The sequence below is a fragment of the Aphelocoma coerulescens genome, chromosome 3, assembly GCF_041296385.1.
Source record: "Aphelocoma coerulescens isolate FSJ_1873_10779 chromosome 3, UR_Acoe_1.0, whole genome shotgun sequence".
In the NCBI taxonomy this organism is placed as follows: domain Eukaryota; kingdom Metazoa; phylum Chordata; class Aves; order Passeriformes; family Corvidae; genus Aphelocoma; species Aphelocoma coerulescens.
In genome coordinates, this window is record NC_091016.1 from 114,341,938 (window position 1) to 114,365,979 (window position 24,042).

The window sequence follows — 24,042 nt, forward strand, 5'->3', positions numbered from 1 at the left end:
TACTCAGTGTTATGATCAGCTTCTATGTGTATGCAAGAAACAGTCCTGGAGTGAGTCAGTAATAAGTTAGTCCTTCCAAGCTGGGCCTGGAATAAAACTGCCCTGAGAATCACAGACTCTCTAAAAAGTTATTTAGTACAAGTTTACTAAGAGCTCAGTAGCATTTCTCGAGATGCTATTATTTTAATATTTCCTCCCCTTTTCGTTTTTGCTCCTGCCTTTATAAACTCTTTTATGACCAACACAAAGTAGCTCTCATAAAAGAAGGAAGCTGTTCCATAGATATTTTTTTTCTTGTAGCCCCATACAGAGCTAAATTGAAAGAAAAATACTGTTGCAAAACAAAGAGGTTTTAAAATTGTGCAAAACATGATTTAAAAGGTGAAGATAGAATGAGATTTTCCCCCATGCAGCATTTTACATTATTCCAATTGAATTTTAACTTCCAATTTATTGTCCTATCTCACAAGATCTTCCTACAGTTTTTCTGTTGTTCTTCTTCTACCTGTAGTTCTCATTTTTACTCCTCTCAGTAAGTCCGTATCATCAGCAAACTTTGTGGTCTTGCTATGCATTCCCCTTTCCAAATAACTGGGACATACAAGTAAAAGTACTCTTCCAGAAGCTTGACACAACCAAAGTACAGTACTTTTGCTATATAATTGAATTATGGAACAAAGGGTATGAAGAGATTCAGAAGGCGCTGTGTCTAAAGCTGAGAGTAACAGGGATGTACAAGACAAAGCCCCCTCTTTAACTTTCCAGAAAGGGGCCAGCACCATCTTCTCCCTGCACTGGTCTTCACTGTTGCCTGACTACCACAACGACCAGCTCTGATTTCCACTGGGAACAGACTCTTGTGTGGCTTTCAAAGGGAGTTCTTTTATATCTTAAGAGATATGAGAAGAACATATTTAAAAGGTGCTTAGGAACTTAAGCCAGTTCTATTTAACTGTAGGGTGAATCATACCCCTCCATGACCCCTTTATTTTGTCCACTGCAATGAAGTCACTGCTCGACTGCCTCGTCCTACTCATTTGACAGCTGACAAGTTGAATAAAAACTGCTGTTTATTGAACTTGATATTTTGGACACATTATCCTTCACCTGATACACTGCTTGACCATACCACTCCATTGCTGTCACCATATCATTCTCTGTTATATTGAGTCCCTGTACATCTCAAAGTTGTTCTCATTTTCCAGCTGAAATACCTTGTTTGTAGTTTAGTTCCAAAACAGAAGACACAAAAAAAGGCTATTTGTATACAGACCATAAACAGAGAGATACAAATGTTCTGCATCAAATTTTATCTGTTACTATCCATCTTCTTTATAAAGGGCAGTGAAAATAGTTCTGCCTGCCAGACAGTTCAAAACCACTTTGTTGAAAATCTGCAGTGCTGCTGAATTCAGGTCACACACATCTAAAGGCACTGAGATGCAGTGTTCTTTTTTTCATGCTAGCAGGGCAATTAACTCGGTCCATATGATCCCTAATCCTATTTTACTTTTGCTCTAGATACTGCATAGAACATACAGGCTTGTTCATAGAGCCACAGAAAAAAATTTCGTTTGGAAAGGACCTCTGGAGATCATCTGGACCACTCTGCTCAGAGCAGAGCCAGGTTTCAAGTTGCATCTAACTTCATCTAACTAATCAGGCTGCTTGGGGCTTTTCTAGTCAAGATCTGAATATTTCTAGGGTTAGAGCTTCCCCAGTGCCTCTGGAGTGCTTGCTACAAAAAGCTGGTTATAGTGATAAATTTTAAGTAATCTGTCTTCCCTTTTCTACTGTTGCCGTCTTCTTTTACTCTATGCTGATCACATATAGACTAACTAAACCATGTGTAATACGAGTGACACACGTAGCTCTTCACTCAGTCTTATAGAATTACATATTTCTGATAAAAAAGTTTCAGAATAACAGATTGCATTTTAAAAATTGCTCTTTTTCTTTAAATACGTCATGAAGATGTAAAATATCTGGACTTCTTATTTTTCTCTTCAATACTCTTTACAGCTAAGAAGTTATGTTTCAGAATGAAATAGTAAAGCTCAGTGTTAGCCGTATCTGCTTATCAGTAGTTTTTCATCCCCTTGGAAATAAGCCTGGTTAACAACAAACACAGTGCTGCTTCCGCCATTGCTAACCCTGGTGTATTGTAGAAGTTGCAGGGCTTAGCTGCTCAAGCAACTTCTCAGACAAGTGGAAGCATTTAACAGGTGATACAGCAATGCAGAAACTCTCAGGAAGTACAGTTTATGTTGAGAGGTCTGCAACGTAAAAGCTAAGTATGAGCTGTACCCACAAAACGTTCCTCCAAGGCATATAATCACAGTGCAAAATATCCACGGGACAGAGGAGGAGCTTCACAAAGTACTCTTCCTCACATCCATTGACCTCAGTTTCTGTATAAGAAAAGGACAATGAACATAGATACTCTACTGCCTTAAGGCAGTAAAATCATTGCAGGTTAATGACTTGGGTCCCTGAACTCTCACAAAAAGGTATTTGGCAAAAGTGTATTATGTATCGTTTCATGATAGTTTGGGGCTGTATCAAAAGCAGGAAAATAATAAACTCTTCTAGTTCTCTTATCAGGGGAATTCTGAAGTCTTGTTCAGCCACTTCCCATCTAGCTTCTTAAAATTATCCAGATTATAATACCTGCTTTGCTGGCAAGAACAGATGAAAATTAAGTGTGCAAGATGAAAGTGCCTTCTGAAGGAGAATATAAAAAAATGAAGTGCACTTTTGAGGTGTGTGTATTTAGTTTACCTTTGAGCATCAAACTTCATGTGAAAACAAACTGAGGAGCTTGACAAAGCCTTTATTTGTTCTCTCACTGGCGTTACAAACTCAATGCCCATTATACAGGTTGAATATCAACCCCTCTTTAAGTCTGTTAAAGATTTTTGAATGAGTTCTTCCTGGCCTTTTTGATCACTCCTGTTTGAAATTTCCTCAAAAATGTATCTCTTCAGTGACAAAAAGAAGATATGTTGATCTTTCAGCAGACAGAACAGCACAATGGTACATTTTGTTTTCGTGATAGAAAGTTTTGACTTTTGAAACAATTGGCTGGAATTTGAAGAGCACGCTACTCCCTGGAAATGTTCCAGAGGAGCTTTCATTACATACTAGCATCCCATAAGTTCTTCAAAATTAAAATCTCTTATTTGGACTACAGAAACTGTCTCCTGTAATGGGATTACAATTGAAGAAATTGTATTTCTTACCAAAATCTCTACTCCCAATTATTCACATACGCAGTCCATGGCTAAAGCTCTCCTCCAGACACATGTTCCTTTGTTCCTATCTATTAGCAATGACAAATATGTTCTGAATTCTTTAATTCAGTGTTTACACTGTAAGGGAACAGGCACATTTTAACTGATAGATGCATTATTTTTCTTTTTTATTTTCCCACAGCTTCCTGATATAATACAGAGTATTAGTTGTGGGCATAAACTGTGAGCATAAAACACATTCAATAAAGTACATCTTTTAATGAATTTAATATGGAACCATTGGAAATATATTATGGCTTACTGGAATAAATTATCTACTGCACTGAAAATTATGATTAAAAGGTGAATGATGCAAATGAAATTGACAAAGCTGAAACTCCCTTAACTTTCACAAGCAGGAATACTGTTGATAGTATTTGAGGAAACTGTAGGTTATAATGATGAAATATTCTAAATGGCTTATAATCAAAATCCAAATATTTTTCCCTGTGAAAGCACAATTCAAAAATAATCAGTCAATAATAAAACTTTGACCTCTTGTGCAGTATTAGTAAGGTGAAACCAAATAATTTTAAACATTTTATCCAGATCAGTTTTAGACATAGTGAATGGCACTTTTCTCTTAGCATCTTTTAAAGTTATCTTGATACGAATAAGGTTGTCTAATTATAATAACATACATAAAAATATTTTAGATCAAAATGCATATTTTAATTTGTTAGTATGCAAGACTGAAAAGTCTAGGTGTCTTGGGGTGACACCGGAACACTAGGAAAAATTAATAACATGATACATTAAGGAATGGGAATGATGATAAAGATTGCTATGTGACCATTAATATGAGAGATCCTTTACCTGTTGAAAACAAATACAAAATAAATAAAAATAAATAAAATCTATTTTCATTTTTAGGAAGTGAATAGTGTAAAATACTGGTGATACAACATAAAAAAAATCCAGGAATCTTTGGTTTTATTTCTTTAAAGCAATCTTTTCAACAACCAGACAATAGGTTGTTATAAAAAAAAAAAAAAATCACTGCCTCTTTCTCATTATCTTGAAAAAATAGAAGCCCTTTGTTCTTGTGTTTTCATGTAGAATATGCTTTCCTATATATATACCATGAAATCACAGTGCAGCTACAGTGTTAATTTGTACACATCTCTTTATTTACAAAGATCTTCTCCACAGACACAGAAAAACACTGGAAGACAGAAAAAGTTGTTGAACTAGACAAAGACAGGGATAAAATGTCCGGTCATCACCACTCAGTTCTGCTCATCTGTTGAGTGGGCTGGTTGGGAGTATAGTTTCCAATGGGAGTATAACTTTCCTGTGATCCCAGGCATTCCTGGCACTGCTGTAAATTGCCAGAGCATTGTGTCTCTCTTCAGCAAGTCCCAGGAATCAGGTGGCATGTACAGGTAGGTAGGCTGTTCCTCTCCACTCTTTCACAGCATGCAGTGATTTGCTGAAGGTCAACACTATAAATGAGACATCCTAGCAACCGGTAAATGGCTTCCACACTGACTGCCTGCTAAAACAACTGCTACACTACTTTGATTTAATAAGCAGTTCACTTTTAAATTCAGAAATTATTCTTTCTAATCTATTTTAATCTATTCAGGTGCTCCTAGTTTGAAAGAGACAGAATTTCATTAATACTCATGGTATGAATAGAGATCTGTTAATTATTTAAAATAGAATCTCCCTTTTAAATGTTTTTCATGGTCTCAGGGAAAAAAAAATGGGTGGAGGAAACACAGGAAGAATTTAATGTTCTTTTTTCAAGTATGTGAATCAGAAATTTATTTGTTGAATAAAAGCCTTAGGGGGATAAAATGCTTTAAGAACATGGAACTTTTTCTCGGGGTTCATACTGAACAACTGCAAAATGAAATAGCTTCTGGCTCCTGCTTGGCTCAGTCTTAAACATGGTCAACTATTAACATGAGAAAGACTGTAGGCATTTTTTCTAAAGTATCTTGTAAACTGATCATCACTGGTCTCACATAAAAGATTGACCAATTACATATATGCTGGCTTTATACCTGTATGAAATTATCATATCTATTTTTGTATATCACAGTCATGTACATTTATACAATTTTATATGAGGCATTCTTATGTGTAAACACAGGTATATATTAAAAATGACACTTCAGTAAGTCTTTACAAAAACCCCATTTCAACCGTGGATAGAAATTAAGAATAGACTCAACATGAGGAAAGCAAGCTGATTAAATATCTATGAAACAGCTCAAATGTCCTTTAAAGTATCTGTGAAACAGCTCAGATATTTTGTTAAATATCAACCAATTGGTAAAAGAGACCAATCCACAGGAAAGCTAATTCCTATAGGAAGGCCTATTCCAAATAGCTGCCTAAGAACAACTAAGAGCCAGGTAAGTAGTCAATTAAAAAAATTCTAAACAAATTTTGTAAAGAAGACAAATCATTTAACACATGAAATTTGGCAGTAAATAATGTAGCTTTAATGTTTATGTGTGTGTGTGTGTGTGTGTAGTTGCATATACACACAAAAATTATGTATATACACTAACCCACATTTAAACAGCTCGGCATATTTTGTGATTCCACGATTCTCTGAACTCATGAGACAAATTTCTCAAGAGAAGCAACGGAATCTCAGTTACAGTACTGCTCATATTAAATCAAATGGGACAAAACACTTCCTAGGACTTTCATTAGTTTGAAATGGCACCAGAGTTAAGGATCATGAATGCGTCTGTTTTGTGAAGACAAATAATCTAGAACACCATATGACATTAAAACCTAACCCACCACTTTCTTACGACATTGCCACTGAAAGGGATCATTCTGGTAATAAGCAAAGCTGTAAACTCTGAGCCCTTTCACTGTGTAGCTAATTATCACCTCACTTCTGTAATTTGAAAGTTAAATGTCCAATGTGGGAGATTCTCATCTCGGTGGTGATTCGTCTAAGACTCTGAGACTGAAAAGATACATTGCCTTGTGGTGATATGTCCCCAGCTACAGAGAAAATGTAAAATGACTTGCAGTAATGGCAATCTCTTTATAATAAAGATTAAATTAAGTACAGTTATATTCACCTAAACTTCTGAAATATCAACATGCTGTAGGTCCAATAGGTAAAACTTCATTTCAACTATTATCCATTTCTTACAAAGTTTATCTAAAATTTAAGATTAAAACCAGAGTACTGATTAAGAGATTATTAGATTCAAATGTTGGCACATGGACTGGATCTCCCTATGTATTCTAAAATACATTATGTCTGCAGAAGATGAAATATAATCTAAATTAATGCAAATCCAACAGTGAAACAACTGGGTCAGTGGTGTAGGTCCCACAGATTTGAGCACCAGGACTGCCATTTTTACAATTAACAATATTTCTTGTCAGTCTGAAAACTACAGGGTGCTTTTCATGTAACCTAATTTAGGACATCTGTATCTGAGCTAACCACTCAAGGTTCCCTTTATAGCCAGTGGGAAAAAATAAGCACTTCTGGGCTGACATTAAATATCAAGTGATTTAAATATTAAGACTGAGATAAGAGATTAAAAATGCCTGTTTGTTTCAACTGACTATACTGGCAAGACAGTGTGTCTAAATGAAAATGCAGAGGGCTACTCCAAAGTCTAAATGTCTAAATTCAGCTAAGTGAATCTTAGCCAAGGTACCTGCAATTAGATGGTAATCATTCAAGAAATTGGTAAACTTGCTTCAGAAAAGGCTGAAGAGAAAATAATGCAAGAAAATATGGTGCAATGAACTGTATTGCAGAATTCAAGGTCATGAACTTTTAAAAAATTTGCATATAGGAAGCTGTTGGACCAGGCGCTAAATAAATCTGGACTCAGGCATGCATTAGCATGACTATCCTAAGTAAACTCATTCAGGATGAGATGTCTGTCTGGAATAACATTATGGAGCACAGACATGTCCTCATACAACAATAGAATGGTTTGTGTTGGAAGAGACCTAAAAGGTCACCTAGTTCCAATCCGTCTGCCATGAGTGGGGACACCTTCTGCTAGACAAGGTTGCTCAGAGCTGCATCCAACCTGGCCTTGAACAGTTCCAGGGATGGCGAACTCACAGCTTCTCTGGCAATATCTACCAGAGCCTCAACACCCTCATAGTATAGTATCTCTTCCTAATTTAAATCAAAATCGAAATCAAAATCTTTCCTCTTTTAGTTTAAAAACTGCTCTTGCCTGTCCTTTCACTATTTGCCTGCGTAAAAAGTCACTCTCCCTCTTTTTTATAAGTCCCCTTTAAGTACTAGAAGCCCACAGTGAAATGTCCCTGGAACCTCCTCTCCTCTCCTCTCCTCTCCTCTCCTCTCCTCTCCTCTCCTCTCCTCTCCTCTCCTCTCCTCTCCTCTCCTCTCCTCTCCTCTCCTCTCCTCTCCTCTCCTCTCCTCTCCTCTCCTCTCCTCTCCTCTCCTCTCCTCTCCTCTCCTCTCCTCTCCTCTCCTCTCCTCTCCTCTCCTCTCCTCTCCTCTCCTCTCCTCTCCTCTCCTCTCCTCTCCTCTCCTCTCCTCTCCTCTCCTCTCCTCTCCTCTCCTCTCCTCTCCTCTCTCCCCTCCCCTCCCCTCCCCTCCCCTCCCCTCCCCTCCCCTCCCCTCCCCTCCCCTCCCCTCCCCTCCCCTCCCCTCCCCTCCCCTCCCCTCCCCTCCCCTCCCCTCCCCTCCTCTCCTCTCCTCATTCATTTATTGACTGCTAACCAAAAGTTAAGCTGTCACTTTTCCAGTAGGCAAGCTCAGCAGGATCACAAGGGGAAACATTATCTTCACTGAGACTATCGCTTGCAACAAACCTTTAGGCTGAGCCACCCAGGCTTCCTCTTGAGTTTCCAGATTGTGTATGCCTGCAGAATCACTCAACTCAGAAATGAGAGCAGAACATGATCTGCATTTATTAGTGGACAGCTCTTCAGAGCAAAAGGAATGAGGAACTGCATCCCTCCTCTGTCTTGTGCCTTCTTAAGACTAGTTAGGAGCACAGGAATTGTATGTTGCAATCAGCTTCTGGAAAGCTCATGATTAAGATACTGAAGAAAGGTGAAGATGGGATCTCTTACCACGAGTGCCACATGAGCACATACACATCCATGTGTGTGTGCATACAGCCTAACAATTTATTGCAAACTACAGTAAAATAAAAAGAACAGATTTAAATTGCTTTGCTGGGTTCACAGATCTACTCAGTTCTTGTCTAGTTATTTCAAAATTATTTGTACTCTCAGATTATTAACTAGGAAGATACTAGCTCTTCTTAGAACAGCATTCCAGGTAAACCATTCTGTTTATCAAATTATTTTTTAAATTACCCAAGGTGAGGGATGACAAGCTTATTATAAAGATATTTTTCAGCTACTCATCCAACACTTCTGATCTGGAGAGACAAATTACTGCTCAAAAACTCAGGACTGTTGACTCTAAGGAACCTGAAGGTGCCCAAGTCCATAAAATCCGATGAGATGCATCCACAGATCTGAAGAGAACTGGTGGCTGAAATGGCTAAGCATCTTATTTGAGAAGTGGTGACAGTCCAGTGAAGTTCCCACTGACTGGGAAAGGGAAAGCCATAAAACCCTTTTCTAAAAAGCAGGGGGAAATGAAGGGACAGGCAACCCTGCTTTGGTGCCTGGCAAAATCAAAGCATTTGACACTTTCCTGCATGACATTGTGTCTCTAAATTGGACACACATGGATTTGATAGACAGACCACGTGGTAGAACTGGATGGATGGTCACACTATAAGAGCTGTCATCAATGGCTCAGTGTCCAAGTGGACACCAATGGAGGAGAGGAACAAGTGGTGTTCCTAAGGGATCAGTATTGGGACCACTGCTATTTAATGTTTTTGTCAGCAAGATGGACAGTGGGATTGAGTGCAGCCTCAGCCAGTTTGCCGATGACGCCAGGATGTGTGGTGTGATCGACACATTGGAGGGAAGGGATGCCATCTAGAGGGGCCCTGACATGCTTGAGAACTGGGCCTGTGCAAAACTTACGAAGTTCAACAAGGCCAAGTGCAAGGTCCTGTATGTGGTTTGGGGCAATCCCAAGCACAAATATGGGCTGAGTGGAGAATGGATTTAGAGCAGCCTTGAGGAGAAGGCTGTGTTAGTGGATGAGAAGTTTGACATGATGCAAGAATGTGCACTTGTAGCCCAGAAAGCCAAATGTGTCTTGGGCTGCATCAAAACAGCACGGGCAGCAGGGTGAGGAGGTGATTCTCACCCTCTATTTTGCTATTGTGTGATCCCACCTGGAGTACCATGTCCAGTTCTGGGGCAGAAGAAGGACATAGATCTGTTGAAGTGAGTCCAGAGGAGACCATGAAGATGCTCAGAGGAGCACCTCTTCTATGGAGACAGGTTGAGAGAGTTGGGGCTGTTCAACTTGGAGAAGGCTCTGCGGTGAACTTAGGGCACCTTCCAGTACCCAAAGGATGCCTACAAGGGAGTTGAAGAGGTACTTTTTACCAGGGCATGTAGTGGCTGGACAAGGGGGAATAGCTTTAAACTGAATAAGAACAGGTTTGCATTAGTTAAAAGCAAGAAATTCTTTGCTCTGTTGGTGATGAGGCACTGGAACAGGTTGCCCAGAGAGGTTGTGGACTCTTCCCATCCCTGGAAGTGTTCAAGGCCAGGCTGGATGGGGCTTTGAGCAACCTCGTCTAGTGGAAGGTGTCCTCCCATGGCAGAGGTGAGGTCCCTTCCAGTCCACACCTTTCTCTGATTCTATGATTACCTGAAGTAAAGTACACTCAACATTTCCCAAGACCCTGTTATATCTGATTAAAAGACATTATAAATAATGGTAAATTAAAATACCTAGTCTAAGGCCTTTATTAGTTTCTAGATTTATTAAAATTCATCCAACTCAACATGCCTTCAATTTTTTGCTGTTCCTGCTGTGATACAGTGTTGTGTTACAATGTACTTCCCAATTAGCAGCAGCCTGAAATCATGTAATAGAGAACTAGGGGCAATCTTATTTTCCCAGTGAGTTGATTTCAAACTAATGTAACTAACTCCATGATTTTTGGTTCACTTCTGTCCTGGGGTGACGTTACGAAGCCGCTTTATTCCTTAACCTCAATGCCCAAGGACGCTGTGCCTTTAAGATGGACGCGGGGGGCGGAGCCACGGCACCGAGTGCGGGGCGGTTGAACGGTTCAGCCCAAGGGCTCGGAGGCTCTGGGGGGTCTGGGCAGGGCTGGGGAGGGAGTGCGCCAGGAGCACTGTGCTGCTGTTCTGGGTTTCTTTTGTGTGCCAGCTAGCTGGGAAAAGGTTCTGGGGGTTTTTTTCTTGTTCTTTTTTCCCTTCCCCTTGCCTCACTGCCTCCCCTTCCTCCTCGCTGGTCTGGGGAGCCTGCGGGTGCAGCCCCGGCGGGCCCGCGGAATGGCCCCGGCTGGTGCGAGCCTGGGGGTCTGTTCCCTCTCTGGGAATCTGTTGTATTTTGAGGGTTTTTTTAAATCCTGTTCTACCCTGTTTTGGTTGTGTGTTAATAAACAGTTTGGTTTCTTTTTCCCACTTTCACTTCTTGTGACCCGTTTGTCTCATTGACGGAGGAAAAGGGGAGGCCCTTTTCCCTTCGGAGGAGACACTCTGGAGTGTTTCCTCCTGAAGTTTTGCCTCAAAAACGAGACAACTTCCCAAAATACAGACACTGATGGGCTCATTATTGAACAAAACAGGACCTGAGAATGACTTGAAGTATGATGACCAGAACATTAGATACCACATAGAAAAGAATTATGGGGACAAAAATCATGATCATTCAGAGTCTGAAAATTGGAGGAAAATTATTCATACAGTGTACAGGGCTATAAAACATGAAATAAACTACCAAATTTTTAAAAAAGTAAGTAAAAAGCCATGTTGAAAATGAAAGAAAAATACGCACACAGCAAACATTTATTATTGCTATATTATACCTAATTTGGATAACCTAGCAAGTATGTGAATATTTTTCAATAACCTCCAGAGACACAGATATCTCAGACAGCCACAGACTAATAAATATAACTAGAGGAGATTAGAATGCTTATTTGAGACAACAGTTTTGTGAAGTATCTGCTGCATTTGTTTAAAATGTTCTGTCTTGCTACATATTTATTTGTTTATGACAGCCACACCAGACTGTTCCTCCTTTTGCTTTGTTTACTTTTCCATCAGTGCTGAACAAGTCACAAGAGCAAGTAAAAATATTAAAATTCTATTTCTCTTACATGATAAGATACATACATAAGACAATAATCCATATATTAAATTTGAAATATAGTGTGTACGCAGTTACCCTTTCTTACTTTTTGGTAGAACCATCCTCTGGGAGGAAGGAGCTGTTCTGGAAGAGGGTAAGTGCCCCTGGTAAGGGGCTGCTCAGTGCAGCAGAGAGCATGGGACATTCCAGGGATGAAGCAGTAAATAGTCATGCAGGATGGTCAGACAGGGACCTGAGGCAAAACTCAGAATGGATGGAAGTGTAACAATAAGGGCTACACACAGGGCTTCAAAAGGGAATAGGAGTTATTCAGGGAGGCCCAGGGAAGAAGAAACACTTCAGACAGAGTCTGATGTTTGGCTAAACCATCTAGGATGGTTCTCACAGGTAAATGATCTTCAAGCACATCAAGCTTTAGGAGGTTGGTTCTGAGAACACCAACACTCCTCATCTTCCCCTCTTCATCCTCCCACATCAAATAAATAAACCAATACCCAGGTGCTCCCTGAGGTCTGACTTTGGGGAAAGGCCCATGAATTCTGTAACAAGTATACATGGTGACAGGATACGCTACAGAACACGTGTTTTTAAGCTTAACTTTTTTTTTTATCCGATAGAAAAGAATCAGTACAGTTAGCTCAGTATTAATGTCTTCTATTTTTATATTCTGTATTTTAATAAATATTTATAAATTATCATTTTCAATGTTACTTCAAATGAATATGCTGGTATTACACAGCTCTTTTTTAGTGTGGCAGTACATTTTTCACCACTGAATGTGAAAAATGGGTTCTAGACAAATGATATGGGTAAATATTTTTTTCACATATCTAAAACTTAGTTAAATGTAGAACTCACTTCAACACGAAGTTACAGAAATCACAGATATAAATTCCTTAATAATGACAAACTCATTACTAAGTAATTCATCGGTACCTGTTAAGCATCGTGATCCAAACATGTACTCCAACTCTGCATGTTCCTCAACTAGAAACTACTACAAAGAGAGGGGTTCTTGTAAAAGAAACATCGTGTAACTGCTTTGCTTTTGATAAGATTTTCTCAAGCTGATATCTCTGATACCTGCTACAAGACTGGAGGCTGTGTGATGTATTTTGGGGAGACAAGCAGCAGCAGGATTTTGGCAAATAGAGATGTTGGCAATTAGAAAGGTGTGGGCAGAGGACTTATGTTAGGGGTTAACAGATGCAGAAAAAGATGACCTAGCATTAGAGATGGAAAGATTTCATTGCAAATTATGAAAGAATTATGAAATAAGTTTTCAATGTTTTGTTTAACATCTATTTTCTCTGATGGTTCTTTTCTGTCTGTTGGTTCTGAACTGATTTTATGTCCAGTAGCCCACTTTCTGAGATGCATCTCCGCTCTTAGCAGTACATCCTGCTCTTGCGATTATGGTCCAAGAGTGCTGATTCACTGCTGTTTTCTCAAACCAAATCATATTAAAAAGTATTACCTCTGAAATAAAGACTATTATACAAAGTCATCATGTCTCACAGTGCAGTTTAATTACACAAACTACTTATGTATCCACCAAGTTGTGAGTATATTTTGTCCATAAGCAAGTAAACAGCCTGCGTATTCTCCATCTATGCTTCCCACCATTTTTTCGTAGAAAATAAGCTCATACCACAGCATTGAAGTGTATTATTAATCATACAGATCTGTATGACAAACATTAATAATAAAAATAATAACACAAATGACAAGCTGAGTAAGATAATCAAAAAAGAAAGGTTAGGTAGCATCTTGTTTGCTTTGATATGTGCTGCTTAAACTAAGAATTCCATTATTAATAAATCTGCTAACCTAGCTGCAATTTGTGGCTTTTTCCTCTGTTTTTATTTCATGATTTGCTATTATTTCCACAGTTGTGTTCCAATTTTTCCATGTCAACATTATAATATTTTAGCTAAGAACAATTACTCGCAGATCAAATAAGCAAACAAAGCCCTGTTGGAACATCTCAAGAGCACATGACCAGCGTGACTTCACAGGAATTATTTTGTGTATGTAAAAGTTCTGCCTTGAGCTAAATGGCAGAGGAAAGCTATGTTTAGGACATTTGCAGAAAATGAAATGCTTCTAAGTTTTGTCATTCCTATCCTTCTAAACACCCATTATTTACTTGAAGCTTATATTTCTCAGGTCCAGAATGTCAACCTTTTATTTCTGCTTGAGCAAATGCCTCACTTAAGAAGAACAACTGGAACAGCTTCTGTGGGAAGCAGCCTACTAGAGTGAAACTTGGCCTCATGCCATTTAGCTTTAGACATTTCATTTAGGTACCTGAACTTAAATATTTCTTTTCTTGACTTTTGCTAGCCAGGTTCCCAGCCTGAATCACCCTATGACAGCTTCTTTGTATTTACATTGACATGAAAGGAAATGCAAGCAAATAGACAAGTATTTAGCTATCAAATGTAGGATCTAAAGTTAGGCATTGCACACACTCCCCAGTTGTGACTGTATTATACAACATTGGAGATGATGTTACATAAATGGTATTTTCTTTGCATTTCATTCCATGAGCCTAAGAAATTGAAGAGTAATAAATGCTCTCATTAATGAAAAGACTGAATTATAATTTATTTGGTTTGACACAAACAAAGGTGATCTCCACACAAGAAATCAATACCTTTCATAAAGAAGAAAAATTGCATTTTTTTAGTAAAGTACATTTGGTTTTATCTATATTCTTAGGGGCATTATTTAAAAAATGAATGAGAGATGAAAGTGAAAGACAATACACATATAAAAATGTCATTTTCATATAATTATATATAGCACATTAAAGAAGCAAGACAATCTATAGTCATTTTGAAAGTGATAAAATCATCCATGCTCATTGTTTGCTGTTGAGCATCAAGAATCTCACCCTTTTCCAACTGCAGTGTGTTGCAGCAGCTTCGTTTAATCACAGAGCCTTGAAGCAGCTCCCTTCTGCCAATCCTTGCAGCCGCATTGCTGCTTTCAGCTCCCCATCTAACAGACAAGTACATCTCAGTGTGCAAAAACTGCACCAAGGGAACACAGAAGGGAAAAAGGAAATCATTCCTTCAAAAGGCCTGGCAGAACATAAAGCATACAGCTAGAGATATAGATATAGACTCAAATTCCTTCCAATTATATTTTTTCTGCTGTTGATTCTCGTAAAATATATACACAAATATATTCTTAGCAAGTATTGAGCATAAAAGAGAGAGGGGAAAATGCAAACCCCAGAATGGTATTCTGCATTTAAATTGGTGTCTGCAAAACAGGAGATCATGCTAAATTAAAAAAAAAACCAAAAACAACAACTCATTACCAGTAAGCCACCTGCTGAGATAGTGAGTCCTCTCAGAGACTACTGCATCTTTTATTATTGAATTTTCTACTCTGGAGCAAAGAAGGGAGAGAAAAAAGGAGATGAGGATCCTCAATTTCATTAGATTTTGAATTTCCCTCTGGAGATGCCTATCTATCTCCCTTGACAAGATCAGAGTCTTAGGGCCTCACTTGGCTTCTTTCAAAGGTATAAGCAGAACGTTTAGGAGATTCAAAGCCTAAAGGAGACCCATGCAAGCCATGGAAGACTGTAAAAGGAGCAACTACCCACATTGTTATGCTATTCATTCATAAGCTAAGAATTCTTATATTTACACTGTTCATTCTGATGGTAAAATAAAAAATATACACTTTCAGTAGAAAATTTTGGGTCAGACCCCGACTTGTTTTACATTGCTGTAGCTTCATTATGAGCATCATGTTATTTAGATTAAAAAAATCATCTGAAGTTGTAACAATTAGTTGGCAACAATTAGTTTCATTGGAAGAATCCAAAGAACTGTATAGCAAGAAAATGGAAAAGTCTACCATTATCTATCTTGAGAAGCAAGTGTAGTGAATGTAATTTTCCACAGTCTAAAATACAATATCATTTGCATAGATAAAAAGTGAATGCTAAGAGGCTGAAAATGCCAATGATCTGAACTGGTAAACTTTTACACCCAGCTTACAAAAGCCCTCAGGAATTGCATGCAGTGTAGGACAGCACAGTGTAAGATGTCATAATAGCACACTCACTGGTAATGTCATTACCTTTCCAGCGATAACCTCATGAATGGAATGAGAGGTAACTCTTATTAAATTGTGGATCTACACCAGGGCCATTTTTGACAAAGCACTAATAATACAAGTGGAGAGGTTTTATATGTATATAAACTTTTCGAATGGGATTTTGTATTGCATTGTTTCTGTGTTGTAGTACATGTAAAATTTAGCCAGTTTTCTAGAATAATACTGTAGAGTACCTCTTTTTCTGGATGAGCATCATGTTTTCAAATGCATTTGAAAACACAGTCTAAGTAAGCTGATTTGAGATGGAATTACCTAAATGTAGACAGGGGAAGTCTTACATGAAAACACACTACATACTATCTTCTGCTTAATCTACACCTTTTTTGTAGCTGATGGGAATTATGCCACTGAATTAGATAAAACATACTATGACATAGAAAGTCCTATTTAAACGCGTTTTAGCCACTTTTTTTTTTTCAATTCAACCTATAATTTCTGCTTTTTGAGGGTAAACAAATGTTCAGCTTTTTGCCAAAGATGACCCTGAATGAATGACAAGGAAAGGGGCATCATCTCTAAGTCCCAGTCAGCCAGCAGAAATTCAAGCCTAAGGTAGCTTTCTACCAGCTGCCTGAGATATTGCTACCTGGGCAGCTGTGGAAGAAGATAGCAAAACCCAACTAAGACACCAAGTAAATACCTGGGTTTAGAGCCACCATAGAGCTCTGCACTCCTATAGCTACGCTGCTGCCACTAGAAGAGTTACGAAGATGAGATGAAGTCATGCAGTAACTGCAATATGGACAAAATCAAAATAGGTCACACAGAATTAATGTTGCACTGTGATGGTAAGAGACAAACTTACAAAGAACTGAGCAAGAGACAGAAAATATGAGGGAACAATGTGGTTAAAACTTAGAAGCAGATGTTACAGCACTCTAACTTTCATGCTAGAGATGATTATTAATGATCTGGCAGGGCAAGAAAGCAATGAGGTAGCAAAATATGAAGATGACAGAAAATAATTTAAATTAATCAGAACAAATAAAACATGAATTTTAGAGATACCCAGTGAAGTGTATCACATCATGTTTCTTTTTGCTAAGCCTGGAATGTAACTAAATTTTTAGCATTTTCAGGCTGTATTTTTATACATCTAGAAAATAAAAACATGAACTGAAGACAGGGGCGCACTGAGAAATTAAAAAAAAAAAAGCATAAAATCATAAAATTGCTGCCTTACACAAAAAAAGTAATTCTGGGAGAAAAATTGGTCCATATTGCCAATCACACAAAGACAACTTATGAATTCGGTTGTCGACATTAGCAAACTGAAAATACTGTCACTTCCTGTACATTTGTACACATCAGCCTGTGTTATAATTTAATTCTTTGGGCATTTAAACTGTAAACGAAGAATTATTTCCATCTATCACTTATTACACAAGCTTCATGCTTTTATCTTTCCTTCTGAAATAATGAGCAGATAGTTAAAAACAGGCACGGCGTCATTTACTCTTTTTTATATATGTCATTATTTTGCCTTCCTTTCACCTCCTTGCTGTATCCATCTGCTTTCTGCAATGTTGTGTTTAGGACATGCTAAATATGCTTAATTTATGTAAACAGTCAGTGACAGAACTTGCCATGCATGAAAGTAAACACTAATGTATGTCTCTGCCTTAAAAAGGACCTACAGTTAGTTACATGCTGTGCAGTGTCTTGTGAAGGAGCCCTGATCTTTTACTCCTATCACAACAGCAACTACTACAGAGACAGTGACAAAAGCGAGGGCACGGCAGCATCAGCTGGGTTTTATACCGAAGGGCAAGATGAGTTGAATTTCACGTGAACGATGTTTTAAATCTAAACTATATAGCATTAACTTCCACGGTAGTATAAGAAGCTTGTGGACAAGAGCCACGGTGGAAGCATGGCTTGCAATGGAAGGTGACGCCTACGCACACGTGTGACAGCTACAGGAGGCTCCGTGCATGGGCCACCAGTGCCATCCACTTGTGCATGAAAGGAGCCATGGGCATCAGCCTCTCCTCCCAGGCAACTGGACATAGGACGACATAGTGTTAAGCTGTGCTAGGGGATGTTTAGGTTGGGCATTAGGAAGAAAATCTTCACAGAAAGGGTGATCAGATATCAGAATGGACTGCTCAGGGAGGTGGTGGAGTCACCATCCCTGGAGGTGTTAAAGAAAAGACGACGTGGCGCTCAGTGCCACGGTCTGGTTGACAAGGTGGTGTTTGGTCAAAGGCTGGACTCTATGATCGCAGAGGTCTTTTCCAACCTAACTGATTCTGTGATCGCCCCGCGCCGCCCGCACTGCCGGCGCTACCCCGCACGCAGGGCGCACCATGGTTCCACCAGTGGAGCGAAGGAGCCGCCGAGCGAAGCGCAGCCCGCCGGGCAAGGCACGGACGACGCCGGGCACAGGGAGCCTGCGCTCCACCGCGAGTGTGGCCTCGGCGGCCGCGGTGCCACCGCCGACCCCCGCAGGGCTCGGCCCCTCCGCCCGCGCCCCCCGCGGCTCCCGGCCCCGCGCCCCGCCCGCCCCGGGGCTTCCCCCGCTCCCGCCCGCGCTCCCCGGCCCCGCGCGCATGCTCGGAGCGCGGGGCGGCGCGCGGGGCGGCGGTCCTGCAGTGCGGGGCGGCGGCGGGCGGCGCGCGGGGCGGAGCGGGGGCGCGCACAGGAGCTGCGGCGCGAGCGGCGGCGGGCGCGCACCGAGGCGGCGCCGCGTGTCCCTCCGGCCCCAGCACCGCGGCGGGACCCCGGGCCCTGTGCCCTCCTCCGCACCGCGGACAGACCCCGCGCCCGCAGTAAGTGCGGGGAGGGACCGGAGGGGGAAAGGGGGGGGGGGGATCGGGGCTCCCCACCCGCGAGGTGCGGGCGAGAACCGTCTGCCGGGCTGCCCCGCGCGGGGCTCTTGCTCCAGGGAAGGCGGCGGGATAGAGGCGCAGCGGGGCTGAGGCGAGGGCTGCGCGGCCTCGGCGCTGCTCAGCGCTCGGGGGTCATCCTCACCGGGAAAGTTGGTGTGCGCGGTCCGTGTGCGGGAGTTGTTCCACTGGCGAGATGGAGGGAAATCGTACCCGGAGCGATTTGCGGTTAACTCTTGAGAGATGAGAGACCGAATCCCCCACCGATCCGGATATAAACACTGACAGCATCCAAAGGAAGAGCTGAGCTGTCGCGTAACAATTTGCGCTTGGAAACGCTTTGGTGGAAGTGGTAGTCTTTGGCGTTCGTGTTCCTCTGAAAAGCGATAGCGAAAAGGGCGTGATTTTTTTTCCAGTAGGGAAAGGGGGAAAAAAAAAAAAAAAAAGGGAAAAAAGACCGTCCGAAACCAAGCGCCAGAGCAGCTCTCGCAAGGTCATCACACCACGGGGGAGGCAAAAGTGCTCCCGATCCATGCGGTCGCTTTATCGCTTTTCTTAATGCCTGTAAGGGATGTTTTTATTTTATCATTTAATTTATTTAACACGCGAGGTGTTTGCAGGTGGGAGCGAGGTAGGTGCGGGGCGGAGGTGCCGCGCTCCTGCTATTTACTAGGGCATCAATCGGAGTGAAGATGGAGGTGGGAGGAGATAACAAAAGCTGGTGTGCGATCCTGGGCATCTCCCACACGAAGGCGTGAGAAGGAGGAGGGAAAGGAGACGGCAGGAGAGAGAATTTCATTTCCAAAGATCAAAACAAAAGGAGGAGCAGGTTGAGGCAGATCGTGAGCAGCCGGGGCGGAAAGCGAGGGAGGAGATTTCCGCGCTGACCCGAGCGGAGCGGAGTGCGGGGGCTCTGCGGGGGCCGGGATGTGCGCGGCCGCGGAGGGAGGGAGGGAGCGCGGGCGCTGCCCGACCGGCGCAACTTTGCGCGCCAGCATCGCTTGGAAATGAGCTGCTCGCTCCCGGAGAGACGTGCTGTGTGTGTGGGGCGAGGGGAGGAACGCCTGCCGGTATGCTGAGCGCTTCTTCGCCCTCCTTTTCCAGCCCCCCGCCGAGAAGGACTGGATCCTGGCCGCGGGGTGCGGGGCCAGCGCGGTGCCCAGAGCTGCGGCGGGGACATGTCTGGGATCCGGGGGCCGCCGCGGGCCGCTGCGGGTTTCCCTGCGGCGGCTGCCAGAAGGGTCCCCAGCACTGCCGCCCTCCCGCACAGCCCGGTCCCCGGGCACCGCGAGTCCCTCGGTCCCCGCCGCTCGTTGTCCTTCGCGGGGCTGCCCGTGCCGCCGGCTCCCCCGGTGCGAGGCTTCCCCCCGCCCGCCCGGGGGTGTCCCCACCCCCCGGAGTCCCCCGCTCTCCCCACTGCCCCCACAAGGGAACGCCTCCCTCCTCCCACCCCAGCCGGGCGGTCCCCTTCCTGCATGAAGCCACTTTCAAGGTTCCCCCCACCCCAGCGTCGCATCCTGTCCCCAATGCCATGAGCCTTTTCTCTCCTGGGTGCCCCCCCGGCACCTCCCTGACTTGCCCCAGCCCGGGCTGGCTGCTCCGGGCTCTGGCGTGCGGAGAAACCGTCGGAGATTGGGAGGAGAAGGGGGGGGGGGGTTCATCTTACGCAACTGCAGACCCTCCACTTCCCCGCCCCTGGAGGAGCCTGTTCAGGGGCTTTTCGGAGGTGGGACGGGGCTCTCCGCCTTCCTCGGGCGAGGGGCAGCTGGAGCCGGAGCGGGCGGAGCTCCCGCCGCTGCTCAGGTACCGCGCTCCCGAGTCCCGCACGACCCGGAGCAGTGCAGCAAGGCGGGGAGGGGCCTTACCTGCACCGCCGGGCTTTTCGGCTGACAAGGAAACGTGCAGATAACAGGGTGATGAAAACACCTGCCCTTTTCATTAAAATTGAAGGGTGATTAGTTGGGCATTAGAGCTGTAGCTAATTATTAAAAGGCCAAATATATGAATAAATTCCGTGTTCTTGTACAGAAGATGTTAATGTAACAGATGGGTTTAGGAGATACAGGTACTTCCAACAATTCTGCTGGCAAAATATTTTTAGCAATTTTTTATTAGTGTGCCTGTGGATAGCCATTCTCTTCCTTTATACATTGGAAAGTTCAGATATCAGAGGTATCACCATCTCTTTATGAAGAGTGAAAAGGTGTACATATTTTATAACCAGAATATGATATGCAACAGATTCATCACAGAGAAAAATAAGTGTATGTGGAAGCTCAGTCTTTGTAAATATGTAATCACTGTCCCTTTCAGAATGTGTGCTTACTAGTAGTTGTTTTTGTGACACATTTTTGGAGTCATTAGTTTTCACTACTACCCTATTACTTGACAGAGTGCCTTTCCTTTTTAAAGAACATAGTTCATTTAAGAACATCAGTTCACTTGAAAGATCTTCTGGTACAGTGTTCAAGCAGCACAATCCATTTCAGGTTTGTGGACTGTAATCAATTCTAATTAAAACTTTAATTATGTTTTTCTCCATTCATACAAAGCGTGAAGTAGTCTGGGCTAATGTTGCTGTCAAGGAAATGTAAGGAAACATATTCTTCATCTTGGTTATGTGTTATCCCTGCATTTTAATTAAGGACTGAATCCTTAATCTTGTTATTTAGCCACAAACTTTTATGACATGGGGCTGCAATATTTTACCAGTTTTCTAGGTTGCCTGTCTTCTTGCCCCATACAAAAGTATACCTGCACACAGAATTACACCACTGATTTTCCAACGTGCTCCTTGTTCTGGAACATCCAGCTATTGCCAGCACATCAGCTGTGTCGTCAAGCAACATCTACTCTGGAGTATCACAACGTTATGTAACCCACAATGCAGAGCAAATGCCAGAGATGTCTCCGCTGCTCTTGGTCCCGTTGTGTGGTTCCCTGTGTGCCTTCCCCTGGTGTATTGTGCCAGAAGAGTCATAGCTGATACAACCCCACAGCACCAGCCGGAAGGAAAACTCTGCTCTGGCCAGAATGATGAGGCCAAGTCCACCCGGGATGTGATGGGGCAGGGTAGGGCAGAGCAGAGGAAATTAGGCTGGCTGTGCAGGATGGAAGCGGTGCAATGCTGCTGGCTTGGGTGCTGTTTGGAAAAGGCACCACGTGTCCCAGGGTGCGACATCCTGCTGACTGCAGCATGTCTGGGATCTGGGGGGATCCCAGCGTGCCTTCCAGTAGGGTCCTGCTTGGGGGTTGCAGCACCGTTGGGGTGCTACAGGCCTCTTGACTTTTCTTTTTGTCTATACACTCAGTATAGCTGCAGGAAGGCTCTAAATCTAAGAATATAGGTTCCCTTAACAAACACATGAACATGGTGAACTTTGTTGTGGGTGGTTCTGTAATTGTTTACATTTCAAGCTGTTGTCCTGCTTCTCTTTTTCAGATTTGGAACTGTAATGTTATGTCTGTCTGCAAAATGGATTCCTAAACTTTTTTGTGTTGTATCTGTGCCTCATGCTCCCATTTTAGGTATTCAGTTCTGTCAACTTTTGCAGATTCCTGTAGATTTTCAGAACTTTATGTCACTTGGCCAAAAAGTGCTGGCTCATCCTCTAATTGTGAATCAAACAGCAATGTACACTAATTGAAGATAGAAAATTTAAAATATGGGAGACAGATTTGGTTTTAAAGTCCTAGGAATTGAGACACAAAGAACTTACCCTGAGCAGCTGTGCTCCTTGTCTGTGATGTTAAACATTGTCAGCACCGGTCTTCCTCCTTTTGTTTTCAATACGTATTGCTTAACAGTGTGCTTTGGGGCTAAATACTCATTGGAGTGGTCTGTAAAGAAGCTTGTTTCCAGGTGGGTTTGATTGCCCATGGCTTCTTTGTTTTCCTTTAATTTTGTCTTATATTAATAAGGAAAAGCAACTATGTGATCTTCCTGCGTTATTTCTCATGCCTAATTTTGATTCAGACTACTCTGTAATGAGCCTAGACCATTTCATCTGTCTCCATTTTCTTTTGGGTCACTATCACCTGCATTTGCACACCTTTTGCCATTCTCTACATGTTTGGGATATTTTTTCTTCCTTCGGAGTGTAGTTTTGTTCCGTCTTTTTATGTGTGTTTGTTGCATCTTTGGATCACTTTCGGCCTTACCAATTATCTTCTTTGCTGTTTATTTCTTTGTTGGGAAAGACCATGGTTTGCTCCATAGCTTCTCTCCATGGCATCGCTGAAAGCGCTGTGTGGTACAGGAATGCAGGACCAACAGGGAAGGCTGTGAGTGTTTGCTGTGCTGGAAGATGTAAGGATCCACATGGGCTCCCATCACAGGGCGGCGCTTTCTTACCTCAGCTCCAGCTAATTGTCTTTATTCATAGAGAGAGAATCTTACCTTTTGAATTTTATGCTGTTGGTCTGAGGGTAATAGCTATACACCTTTTCAAAGGAAACTAAACAGATGATAAGAGGATACTTGTTCATGGAATACAAAATCTCTGGGTAGTGCTACAAATCCATATTGCTTTTTAAGTTATAAAGTGTGAAGAATATATATGTATTCTTTCTTTTTTAACTATGTGGATGTTATCCACAGGGTCTCTGCTTTCAAGAGCTTTTCCACATTTGGATGTGAACGTGACTCAAAGGACAATAATACACATGTAGGAAATTAGGGCAGATTATTAGAAATGGTCTCATAGATGAAAGTTGAAAAAAGTAAGTAGTTTCAAGGAGACAGTTGAAGGAGAAAAAGATAAAAATCACTTGATAGACAAATTCACTGATGTGTTTATAAAAATATCAAGCTGTTTTTCTTTGTGATTATTCCCCTGAGGAAAGTAAGGAACAGAATATGTTCTGTAAAATAACTTGTAAAACCACAGCTAATTGAAATAAATAGTGCTCCTTGGGAGTGAAAGGACAACTGCACTTTTGTTGGACTAAGCATGATGTGTTCCAAAATTATGATATCAAGGACAAAGGAATAAGCGTTACAGATACTATTGAAGATTTTCTCTCTGAAATAAACCCCATGAAGTAATATTTTCAATCCCAGACTGTAAAAATGTAATGGAATGTATTATAACTTTCTCGGTTTCACTCTTCTGAAAAAGCAGGAGTTTGCTATGAGTTTGTCAACAACCTACAAGCTTTGAAGTAATGAGAAGTGATAATTTGAGATTACCAAGTGAATCTTTTAAGATAATTATAATAAAATAATTTCTTAATACGAAGATAAAGAATTTTAAATTCTTTATCATTACAAAACCATTTGAGGAAGACTGTCTATACAATCCATATTAAAAATGTCTGAATTGATGTGCAGGAAAAAAGATGTAATGGTGATTCTTATAGCTTTTACACTAATGTATATATGAGATACTAAACTTTTTTGTTAAAATGACCTTTAATCACTTTTGGCTTAAAGTAGTTTTAATTTTAAATAATTGATGATTTCAGAGAAGCATCATTGTTTTTATGCAGCACCATTAAATACCAGAAAAAATAATATTTCAGAGAAGCATCATTGTTTTTATGCAGCACCATTAAATACCAGAAAAAA

At 41.7% G+C, this 24,042-nt stretch overlaps 1 protein-coding gene across 1 annotated transcript in view; it reads left to right on the plus strand.

Moving 5' to 3' along the window:
• The first annotated feature begins 18,280 nt into the window (after window positions 1-18,280).
• VSNL1 (visinin like 1) overlaps window positions 18,281-24,042 on the plus strand; it is an 88,070-nt gene continuing 82,308 nt past the window's right edge. The window contains exon 1 of the mRNA XM_069008632.1: window positions 18,281-18,416. The gene's annotated coding sequence lies outside the window, so the exon portion shown is untranslated. The remainder of the gene's footprint in view (window positions 18,417-24,042) is intronic.